Below are 12,910 nucleotides of genomic sequence, written 5' to 3' on the forward strand. Positions count from 1 at the left end.
AAACCAGAAACAGTCAAACTTTCCCAGCCTTGCGGATCAGCGTTCGAAACTCTAATGCAGGGGTCAGCAAACTTTTTCAGCAGGGGGCCGGTCCACTGTCCCTCAGGCCTTGTGGGGGGGGCGGACTATATTTTGGAAAAAAATATATGAACAAATTCCTATGCCCCACAAATAACCCAGAGATGCATTTTAAATAAAAGGACACATTCTACCCATGTAAAAACATGCTGATTCCCGGACCATCCGCGGGCCGGATTGAAAAGGTAATTGGGCTGCATCCAGCCCCCGGGCCTTAGTTTGGGGACCCCTGCTCTAATGCAAACAGTTGCGTTTTGTGACAGGGAATGTACTTGCTGTGATTTGTTGAGGAAGCCTTACTGCAATGACGGGACTTCAAAGAGAGGCCCCCCTCACTCCAGTCCTCTCGTTCTGATTCGCCAGCTTCAGTAGCTCCTGCATTAGGGTGAATGTCCTCCATGAGGACCCACAATCTATCGTTTGGTGGTAGAGCTTTGAATACAGAAGGTCCACGTTGAACCTCAGGCATCTCTGATAGGGCTGGGAGGGACCCTTCCCAGAAGCCCAGGAGATCTTGCTCTCCCCCTGGCCAAGAGCATGGGGATTAATTCTGAGAAACCTCTTGCAATGGAGCACCTGCACCAGGCAGGATTGGTACCTCCAGCTGTTCAGTGGAGACAACAATCCTAGTCAATTGCAAGTAGCTTCCCTACAGGGGGCGCCATGCAGCAGCAGTCAGGATCAGCGCTGCCACTGAATACCTATTCTGCAGCATTCCTGCAGGATATTGATGAAGATTTAATGATACAGGTGGCAGTGTTGATGTCAGGGTTCTCCTTTACCACCTGAGGCCCATTCATTTAATATTGTCACCTTGGAGAACTGTTGACCAGGGGAAATTTCCAAGCTCACTAGATTGGTAATCATAAATCACTGCCAGAAATGCAGTGGAGGCTGATGGCACCCAGACCTGGTGGAGCACCTAGGAGGTCCCATGGGTGGGGCGGTGCCTCCTTGTGAGATACCTTTGCAAGGGCAGCACAGATGAACAAATTATTGGCCCCTGAAAGTGTCCAAGCTTGGCCCTTGCTGTCGCACTTGCTTGTCTGGAGGATCCCACTTCTCTCATCCATGATATTATTGTTACAGGGGAAATATTGGGTCGTGGTATTTGGATGTTTTGGGGGGGTTCAGAATCTTGGCAGGGCTATGCCCCACTTCGCCCCCTAGGGATGCTTCCCCTGCGAGAAACACCCGGGGAAGGGGACTATAGACTGCAGCTGTTTTTCCACGGCTCAGGTAGCTTGCCTTCCAAAATCCAGGACTCTTGACTCCCTTTCTCTCACCAAGTAGTCAACACATGTTCCCAAAGAAAATACAACGGAGGTCAAAATGGCGGGTTTTCATTGGGCAAAGTGTTGATATTAGAGCAAAGTAAAACAAGAAGCTGTTTTACGAGAGCTGTCAGTAATTAGCCCTGCTTTTGAATTACATATTGGTTTCTAAATGTTGCTTCAAGCAGGTTTATTGGATTCCCTCTGAGTTCAGTCATTTAATATGGCTTAATATAGGCATACACTATGTTGGAAAGGAACAGCTCCTGCTTATTTATTTAAAACTTTTATATGCCACTTCTTTCTTAAAAGACCAAAAGCCGTTTGTCATATGAGAAATCGTAAAATGATGAAAACACAGCGAATGCAGTTTAAACAGCAGCAGCCAGAGGAAGTGATCTAAGATCCAAGAAAACATTATACAGTTAAGTACAGTATCCCTCTACTCAGAAGATACAAGTTCAAACATGCCCGCTCCACTCAGAAGAAAGGGGCCTCTAAGATGTCGTCCAGCCACTGGCGGTGGTAACATTTTGATTTGGTAGGGCTGCAATTTTTAACCATGCTGTTTTCGTCACAATAGGTCTTGTGCAGCACTTATTTAGGAAAGTGCGCCATTGCACATGTGCAGAGTGCCGTCAGCTCCTCTGTTCTCTAAGGAAGGAACAAAATTTTTCTGTGCTATCTATGAACAGAAAAAAGGCTTCTATACTTCTTATTTAGCAATCAAGCCATGCCACACAAGGTTTTTTTTTAATCTTTGGGATGCAATCAGGGCCAGGTTTAGATATGATGAGGCCCTAAGCTACTGAAGGTAATGGGGCCCTTTATATGTCCAGCTGTCCTTTGTCAACAACAAATTGTCACTCTTTTATGTGTTGAATATATGCTATAGTAATTTATGGACCTAATGGGTATCTAAAGGCATTAGCACATAACAAAATATGTACATCATAGGAGCCTACGCAACACAAAACACTGTTAGGTAAAGAGATTCCTAAGAGAAACGTCAATTTTTTAATGTATGCTACAGCGGCAGCAAGAATTTTGTTAGCAAAGAGCTGGAAATCCCAAGCAATACCAACTATCGATGACTGGCAGATGAAGATGATGGAGTTTATGGAACTGGCTGAGATGACCGAAAGAATCCGTAACCGGGGGGAAGAAGCGATAGAAGAAGAGTGGAAAGATTTTAAACTGTATTTAAAAAATATGTAAAAGTTATATATTAAGATCAGAAGTAGGCTGAAATTAAACTGTGGAGATGATGAATATGCAAGATGTAAATTATAAAATAAGATATGACAAGGTGAACAAATTGGTATATAAATTGCTAAAATGTTGTTGTTGTTGTTGTTTAGTCGTTTAGTCGTGTCCGACTCTTCGTGACCCCATGGACCATAGCACGCCAGGCACTCCTGTCTTGCACTGCCTCCCGCAGTTTGGTCAAACTCATGTTCGTAGCTTCGAGAACACTGTCCAACCATCTTGTCCTCTGTCGTCCCCTTCTCCTAGTGCCCTCAATCTTTCCCAACATCAGGGTCTTTTCCAAGGATTCTTCTCTTCTCATGAGGTGGCCAAAGTATTGGAGCCTCAGCTTCACGATCTGTCCTTCCAGGGAGCACTCAGGGCTGATTTCCTTAAGAATGGATAGGTTTGATCTTCTAGCAGTCCATGGGACTCTCAAGAGTCTCCTCCAGCACCATAATTCAAAAGCATCAATTCTTCGACGATCAGCCTTCTTTATGGTCCAGCTCTCACTTCCATACATCACTACTGGGAAAACCATAGCTTTAACTATACGGACCTTTGTAGGCAAGGTGATGTCTCTGCTTTTTAAGATGCTGTCTAGGTTTGTCATTGCTTTTCTCCCAAGAAGCAGGCATCTTTTAATTTCGTGACTGCTGTCACCATCTGCAGTGATCAAGGAGCCCAAGAAAGTAAAATCTCTCACTGCCTCCATTTCTTCCCCTCTATTTGCCAGGAGGTGATGGGACCAGTGGCCATGATCTTGGTTTTTTTGATGTTGAGCTTCAGACCATATTTTGCGCTCTCCTCTTTCACCCTCATTAAAAGGTTCTTTAATTCCTCCTCGCTTTCTGCCATCAAGGTTGTGTCATCTGCATATCTGAGGTTGTTGATATTTCTTCCGGCAATCTTAATTCCGGCTTGGGATTCATCTAGTCCAGCCTTTCGCATGATGAATTCTGCATATAAGTTAAATAAGCAGGGAGACAATATACAACCTTGTCGTACTCCTTTCCCAATTTTGAACCAATCAGTTGTTCCATATCCAGTTCTAACTGTAGCTTCTTGTCCCACATAGAGATTTCTCAGGAGACAGATGAGGTGATCAGGCACTCCCATTTCTTTAAGAACTTGCCATAGTTTGCTGTGGTCGACACAGTCAAAGGCTTTTGCATAGTCAATGAAGCAGAAGTAGACGTTTTTCTGGAACTCTCTAGCTTTCTCCATAATCCAGCGCATGTTTGCTATTTGGTCTCTGGTTCCTCTGCCCTTTCGAAATCCAGCTTGCACTTCTGGGAGTTCTCGGTCCACATACTGCCTAAGCCTGCCTTGTAGAATTTTAAGCATAACCTTGCTAGCGTGTGAAATGAGCGCAATTGTGCGGTAGTTAGAGCATTCTTTGGCACTGCCCTTCTTTGGAATTGGGATGTAGACTGATCTTTTCCAATCCTCTGGCCATTGCTGAGTTTTCCAAACTTGCTGGCATATTGGGTGTAGCACCTTAACAGCATCATCTTTTAAAATTTTAAATAGTTCAGCTGGAATATCATCACTTCCACTGGCCTTGTTATTAGCAATGCTTTCTAAGGCCCATTTGACTTCACTCTCCAAGATGTCTGGCTCAAGGTCAGCAACCACACTACCTGGGGTGTATGAGACCTCCATATCTTTCTGGTATAATTCCTCTGTGTATTCTTGCCACCTCTTCTTGATGTCTTCTGCTTCTGTTAGGTCCTTACCACTTTTGTCCTTGATTATGGTAATCTTTGTACGAAATGTTCCTTTCATATCTCCAATTTTCTTGAACAGATCTCTGGTTTTCCCCATTCTATTGTTTTCCTCTATTTCTTTGCATTGCTCGTTTAAGAAGACCCTCTTGTCTCTCCTTGCTGTTTTTTGGAAATCTGCATTCAGTTTCCTGTATCTTTCCCTATCTCCCTTGCATTTTGCTTGCCTCCTCTCCTCCGCTATTTGTAAGGCCTTGTTGGATAGCCATTTTGCTTTCTTGCATTTCCTTTTCCTTGGGATGGTTTTCGTTGCTGCCTCCTGTATAATGTTACGAGCCTCCATCCATAGTTCTTCAGGCACTCTGTCCACCAAATCTAAATCCTTAAACCTGTTCCTCACTTCCACTGTGTATTCATAAGGGATTTGATTCAGATTGTATCTTACTGGCCCAGTGGTTTTTCCTACTTTCTTCAGTTTAAGCTGGAATTTTGCTATAAGAAGCTGATGATCTGAGTTACAGTCAGCTCCAGGTCTTGTTTTTGCTGACTGTATAGAGCTTCTCCATCTTTGGCTGCAGAGAATATAATCAATCTGATTTCGATGCTGCCCATTTGGTGATATCCATGTGTAGAGTCGTCTCTTGTGTTGTTGGAAGAGAGTGTTTGTGATGACCAGCTTGTTCTCTTGACAGAACTCTATTAGCCTTTGCCCTGCTTCATTTTGAACTCCAAGGCCAAACTTGCCAGTTGTTCCTTTTATCTCTTGATTCCCTACTTTAGCATTCCAATCCCCTGTAATGAGAAGAACATCCTTCTTTGGTGTCATTTCTAGAAGTTGTTGTAGGTCTTCATAGAATTGGTCAATTTCACTTTCTTCAGCACCGGTAGTTGGTGCATAAACTTGGATTACTGTGATGTTAAAAGGTCTGCCTTGGATTCGTATCGAGATCATTCTGTCATTTTTGAGATTGCATCCCATTACAGCTTTTGCCACTCTTTTGTTGACTATGAGGGCCACTCCATTTCTGCTACAGGATTCTTGCCCACAGTAGTAGATATGATAGTCACCCGAACTGAATTCGCCCATTCCCTTCCATTTTAGTTCACTGATGCCCAGGATGTCGATATTTATTCTTGTCATCTCATTTTTGACCACATCCAGCTTACCTCCACTCATGGTTCTTACATTCCAGGTTCCTATGCAATATTTTTCTTTACAGCATCGGACTTTCCTTTCGCTTCCAGGCATATCCACAACTGAGCGTCCTTTCGGCTTTGGCCCAGCCGCTTCATCAGCTCTGAATCTACTTGTACTTGTCCTCCGCTCTTCCTCAGTAGCATGTTGGACGCCTTCCGACCTGAGGGGCTCATCTTCCAGCGTCATAACTTTTATATGCCTGTTGTCTTTGTCCATGGAGTTTTCTTGGCAGGGATACTGGAGTGGCTTGCCAGTTCCTTCTCCAGGTGGATCACGTTTAGTCAAAACTCTCCACTATGACCTGTCCATCTTGGGTGGCCCTGCATGGCATAGCTCATAGCTTCTCTGAGTTATTCAAGCCCCTTCGCCACGACAAGGCATTGATCCATGAAGGGGAAATTGCTAAAATAGTGTATGTTAAAGAACCACAGTGGATGGGGGCCCGAGGAGGTCCATATATACAAAATGTGAGAGGAAATTAAGTATAGTATTTTTTTTCTTTTTTGTTATGTTTTTTGTTTCATTGTAGAGTTTGTAGTGTTTCTTGTATTTCTTTTCTGTCTGTATTTTTTGTGGTGTTTTGGATAAACTGTAATAAAAATTATTTTTTAAAAAACACAAAACACTGTTGCTGTGTGTAGATTTTATTTTGTTTGTTTGTTTTATCTTATCCAGGGGTTTTTTCCTTTAATTTTTTGGAGGGCCCTCAAAAGAGTGGGGCCCTAAGCTATAGCTTGTTTAGCTTATATGTAAATCTGGCACCGGATGCAATGCAATTCTAGGAAAAAAAGTAATGGTTAGATATGAGCAATGAGTTAGCACATAGATATCCACTTCCACCCCATAAGGTACCTGCTTCATCAGCATCAAAAAAGAGAAGATGCACCCATTTTTTTAACCAAATTGACATATGCTAACATATATTTAAGGTTTAAATTTAACAATAATCACTGTAATTTAAAATAAATCCAATATTCCTTACCATATTGGGAACCTAGTAACCCAAGCGCTTGCTCTTAAGACATTTTTGCTGTTTTATTATTTGTTTGCTGCCTTCGGCTCCTTTGGAGGAATGGTGGGGTATAAATTTAATAAATAATCTAGAGGACACCTTCAAATAGAGGACTGTTCTCTGTAAAGTCGGACGCATGTACATGCCTACCATAATATCCAACCGGTGCTATTCTAGAATATCTTTCCAATACCAAAGTCAATAAATTCAGTCATGCTCAAGCCCATCATACTAAATAATAGCAATTGCAGCTTTTAATAATGGCTTTGCTAAATGAAATTCTGGTTGCTTAGTCATGATCTTATCGATGGAAACCAAGGCTTGAGAGATGGGAGTCATCTTATAATATTTATTCTAGAAGAGCCATCCCCTTCCTTTCCGCGGTAAAAACAAAAATGCCTCAGACTGGCTTGCATCATTTAAAAACAAAGCAACAACATAGAAACACAAATTTAAAACAACAATAAAAGGGACGATGACAGCAGATAAACAATTGAGGGGGTCAGGCCAAATGGGGACTGAACTAGGTTGACAGCCCACATGTTGCATACTCTCCAGTGTTCTGCTGATGAAAATCAGGATGCATGTATTTTGGTGCCACACTCCCGTGCAAGCCAACTGTGTCTTTTGCATTCTCGCGCAGCACCAGAAGATGTGCATCTTTCAGTGCCATGCTCTGTAGGAGGCAAGGTGACTCTCATGAGACCATGGTACCACTGCAAGTGTTGGCGTATCCTCCTCTCCAAGCTCAGTGTCAGGCTTGATCACACAGTTGTTGTTGTTGTTGTTGTTGTTGGTTGTTGTTGTTGTTGTTTAGTCATTTAGTCGTGTCTGAATCTTCATGACCCTATGGACCAGAGCACGCCAGGCACTCCTGTCTTGCACTGCCTCCCGCAGTTTGGTCAAACTCATGTTCGTAGCTTCGAGAACACTGCCCAACCATCTCGTACTCTGTCTTCCCCTTCTCCTTGTGCCCTCCATCTTTCCCAACATCAGTGTTTTTCCCAGGGAGTCTTCTCTTCTCATGAGGTGGCCAAAGTATTGGAGCCTCAGCTTCAGGATCTGTCCTTCCAGTGAGCACTCAGGGCTGATTTCCTTCAGAATGGATAGATTTGATCTTCTTGCAGTCCCTGGGACTCTCAAGAGTCTCCTCCAGCACCATAATCACACAGTAAACGTAGTTCATTAAAAAGGATGATTTATTGTCAAGACAACAAATAGCTCCGGAGGGCTTAACACAGCCTTTGTCATCATCACTCAAGATGACCCTTCTAAGGATACCTTTCGGTTTCTAAAACAGAAAGTGAACTTATGAAGCCTACGTTTCTTGTTTTGCTTCCTGTCTAGCAAGCCCCCTATTTTCTGGCTCTGGGGAAAGATTGGATCAGCTCCAATCTCTTCCTTTTCTGACACACTATCTTTGTCTCTGTTTCCACCAGTTGGAACTTCCAGAGAGCTTTGGCAGTGTTCCCACTCGCCCTCCTTTGTTCCCTTGGCAACCGGCATTGCTAGAGGCAGGGGAGTTTGCACTAGCCGATGTTCCTCCTGCGTGGCAATTCAACTCTCTCTGTTCCTGGCTGCTTCCTTCAGTTGGCTGCAAACCTTCACTGGGAGTTGTCTCATTCATGACACTCAGTGGCGGCACCGCTGAGGAAGGATAACAGGACATTCTGGGATCCAACCACAAGCTAGATGGCTTCTGTAATTCCAGGATGTCCCTGGAAAATTGGAATGGTTGAGGGGTAAACTGCTGGGTTAAGCGATCAGCACATACTTCGTACAAAGAGGAAGCATCATGCATGGGAATCATATGCAGAACCCCCATATTGGATTGGAGCACACGATACCAAGTATGTTAATCTCATCAATGTCTCCTTACCTGAGCTTCAGTCACTTTAATGGGGATTCAGCACTGCTACCCTTTTCTGGAATGGGGTCCATAGGAGCCATTTTAAGACTCAGCCTGTTTAATATAGACATCGACTAAAAACTAGAGGTTTGTGGGAGGAAACAAATACATGGACCAATTCAGTGACTACATTATAATAATAATAATAATAATTTATTATTTATACCCCGCCCATCTGGCCGGGTTCCCCCAGCCACTCTGGGCGGCTTCCAAAAAAAACCAGAAATTCTAAAATACAGAAATCCATCAAACATTAAAAGCTTCCCTAAACAGGGCTGCCTTGAGATGCCTTCTAAAGGTCTGGTAATTGTTCTCTTTGACCTCTAGTGGGAGGGCATTCCACAGGGTGGGTGCCACTACCGAGAAGGCCCTCTGCCTGGTTCCCTGTAACTTGGCTTCTCGTAATGAGGGAACCGCCAGAAGGCCCTCGGAGCTGGACCTCAGTGTCCGGGCAGAACGATGGGGGTGGAGACGCTCCTTCAGGTATACCGGACCGAGGCCGTTTAGGGCTTTAAAGGTCAACACCAACACTTTGAATTGTGCTCGGAAACGTACTGGGAGCCAATGTAGGTCTTTTAGGACCGGTGTTATGTGATCTCGGCGGCCGCTCCCAGTCACCAGTCTAGCTGCCGCATTCTGGATTAGTTGTAGTTTCCGGGTCACCTTCAAAGGTAGCCCCACGTAGAGCGCATTGCAGTAGTCCAAGCGAGAGATAACTAGAGCATGCACCACTCTGGAGAGACAGTCAGTGGGCAGGTAGGGACTCAGCCTGCGTACCAGATGGAGCTGATAAACAGCTGCCCTGGACACGGAGTTGACCTGTGCCTCCATGGACAGCTGTGAGTCTAAAATGACTCCCAGGCTGCGCACCTGGTCTTTCAGGGGCACAGTTACCCCATTCAGGACCAGGGAGTCCTCCACACCCGCTCGCCTCCTGTCCCCCACAAACAGTACTTCTGTCTTGTCAGGATTCAATCTCAATCTGTTAGCCGCCATCCATCCTCCAACCGCCTCCAAGCACTCACACAGGACCTTCACCGCCTTCACTGGTTCTGATTTAAAAGAGAGGTAGAGCTGGGTATCATCAGCATACTGATGGACACCCAGCCCAAACCCCCTGATGATCTCTCCCAGTGGCTGCATATAGATGTTAAAAAGCATGGGGGAGAGGACAGAACCCTGAGGCACCCCACAAGTGAGCGCCCAGGGGTCTGAACACTCATCCCCCACCACCACTTTCTGAACACGGCCCAGGAGGAAGGAGCGGAACCACTGCATGACAGTGCCCCCAGCTCCCAAGCCCTCTAGACGGTCCAGAAGGATGTTATGGTCGATGGTGTCAAAAGCCGCTGAGAGATCCAGCAGAACAAGGAAACAGCTCTTACCTTTGTCCCTAGCCCGCCGGAGATCATCGACCAGTGCGACCAAGGCAGTTTCAGTCCCATGATGAGGCCTGAATCCTGACTGGAAGGGATCCAAATGGTCCGCTTCTTCCAGGCGTGCCTGGAGTTGTTCCGCAACCACTCGCTCAATCACCTTGCCCAAGAATGGAAGATTTGAGACTGGGCGATAGTTGGCCATATTGGCCGGATCTAAAGATGGTTTTTTAAGAAGCGGTTTAATAACCGCCTCTTTCAGCGGGTCTGGGAAGGCTCCCTCATGGAGAGAAGCATTTACCAACCCGCGAAGCCCATCGCCCAGCCCTTCCTGGCTAGCTTTTATAAGCCAGGATGGGCAAGGATCAAGGAGACAGGTGGTTGGTTTCATTCGTCTAAGCAGCCTGTCCACATCCTCGGAGGTAACAGATTGAAATTGATCCCACAAAACTTGACTAGACAGGACTCTAGCACTCCCCCGCCCCGGCCCTGCTCCCACGGTGGAGTCTACCTCTTCCCGAATCTGAGCGACTTTATCTGCAAAAAACTTTGCAAAATCATTGCAGGAGATCATGTGGCCCGTACTGGGCCCGGATGGAGCAGGTGGTTCCGCTAAATTGCGAACCACCTGGAAGAGTCTCCTGCTGCTGTTTTCTGCAGATGCGATGGAGACGGTGAAGAAGGTCCTCTTCGCCGTCGCCATTGCCACTTGGTAGGCTCGAAGTTGAGCTCTAGCCCGTGTCCGGTCTGATTCAAAATGAGTTTTCCGCCACCGGCGCTCTAGCCGTCTCAACGACTGTTTCATTGCCCTCAGCGCCGGGGAAAACCACGGGGCTGTCCGGGCTCCATGCAATCTGAGAGGGCGCTTCGGAGCCAGACAGTCAATAGCGCTGGTTAACTCCGCATTCCAGCGGGCCACCAGGGAATCAGCTGAAAGGCCATCGACATGGGATAAAACATCCCCTACCACTCTTTGGAAGCCAATTGGATCCATTAAGTAGCGGGGGCGGACCATCCGAATCGGTCCCACCTCCCTGCAGAGGGAAAGGGTTGCGGAGAAGTCCAGTTGCACCAGAAAGTGATCTGACCATGGCACTTCTTTTGTTTCGCTTTTACTTAATGTCAGATCACCAACATCCATAGAGGTAAACACCAAGTCCAAGGCATGTCCGCGGCTATGAGTTGGGCCAGACTTATTCAGGGACAGCCCCATGGTGGCCATGCTTTCCATGAAGTCCCGAGCGGCTCCTTGTAAGGTCGTGTCGGCATGGATGTTAAAATCCCCTAAGACAACCAAGCTAGGTGTCTCCAGGAGCACATCCGACACGACCTGAAGCAGCTCGGGCAGGGAATCCTTGGTGCAGCGGGGAGGTCGGTACACCAAAAGGAATCCTGTACTGCCTCTATTGCCCAACTTCCAGAACATGCACTCAGAGAACTGGGTCTTTCCAATAGGACGCCTGGTGCAAACTAATGACTTCCTAAAAATCACTGCAACCCCCCCTCCCCGCCCAGATGGCCTGGGTTGCTGTGCATAAGAGAAACCTGGTGGGCAAGCAGCGCCAAGAACGGGCCCATCGGCTTCCTCCAACCAGGTCTCTGTCACACATGCCAGGTCAAATCCTCCATCCACAATCAGGTCGTGAATGGCGGTGGTCTTATTCATCATCGACCTGGCATTGCACAGCAGCACCTTCAGGTCATGTGGGTATCCCTTGCTGATTCCAATATCCGTCCGGTCAGGACCAGACCTGGAGGCAGGGATAGTCCTCAGACAACGACTAAGTCTGCCTCCTCGGTAATGACATGGTCTGGTCTTAGCGTAACTCCTCCTCCTACCCGTGACCACTGAGATCGGTTGTTCCAGTGCACACCCCCCTGTGGAATCTGCCCCAGCCATTTTGCTTGCTGGGACCCCCTCCCGGGCAGCCCTGACCCCTCCCCTTAAAAACAAAATAAAACCTCTGTAAAAAACAGCAAAGAACTCAACAAAAGAAGAACACAAAAAAGACAATAAAACAATAAAACCAAAAACAATAAAAATTACAAATACACTAAAATTTAACAGATTCCCACCCCCAACTAAAAATCCCTCCCACCTACCACCCCAAACACAATAAAACAATAAAACCAAAAACAATAAAAATTACAAATACACTAAAATTTAACAGATTCCCACACCCAACTAAAAATCCCTCCCACCTACCACCCCAAAGAAGATTTAATTATGATTTATGATTTAATTCTAAAATCATATTGTTCCTGGTTTTGACTACGCCTAAATGAATTTTCAACTATTGGCCTCTAGGGTTGCCATATTTAAAAAAGGAAAAACCAGGACACCCTCAAAGTTGTTCAGCTTTTTCTTTTCTTTTTACAAAAGGACACGATATTCTGATTGACTTGTCTAAGATCCAGGACAAAGCAGCCCACTATAGGGACACTAGTCAAGGAGGCTATTGGACACTTGATTACTTGCCCCTTCTACATATTATCCCTTATTTCAAAGGTGTTTATAAAGTTCTCCCAATTGTAGAGGAAAACTGCAGCCAGCTTTTTAGCATGCATGGAACGACAGTATTTTCCATAGGCAAAGAATGGAAGCCATTAACCTGGTGTGTGCTCTGTTGTATATATAATGTGTGTAAGTTTCGGCCCAAGGACCCAATTATGTGAAAAGGGAGAACATTATCAATGGCTTGGAAAGTCTTTTAAAAATTAATTTTCAAGGAAACACTATAGAGTAACCTTCATAAAAATACTTCTCTTGGAACAGTGGCTGTTCATGATTACACTGTCAAGGTATTATTTTAAGAATTCGTTCGGTAAACCCTGAAAACATCTGGACAATTCCTAACGTTAGTGACCAGGAGAGCATTTCTTATATTATGAAACTGCTGCAGAATAGGAACAGGTAAAAATGCTGTTGTTGTTTAGTTGTTTAGTCGTGTCCAACTCTTCGTGACCCCATGGACCACAGCATGCCAGGCACTCCTGTCTTGCACTGCCTCCCGCAGTTTGGTCAGACTCATGTTCGTAGCTTCGAGAACACTGTCCAACCATCTCGTCCTCTGTCATCCCCTTCTCC

The sequence above is a fragment of the Zootoca vivipara genome, chromosome 12 (assembly GCF_963506605.1).
Source record: "Zootoca vivipara chromosome 12, rZooViv1.1, whole genome shotgun sequence".
NCBI lineage: Eukaryota > Metazoa > Chordata > Lepidosauria > Squamata > Lacertidae > Zootoca > Zootoca vivipara.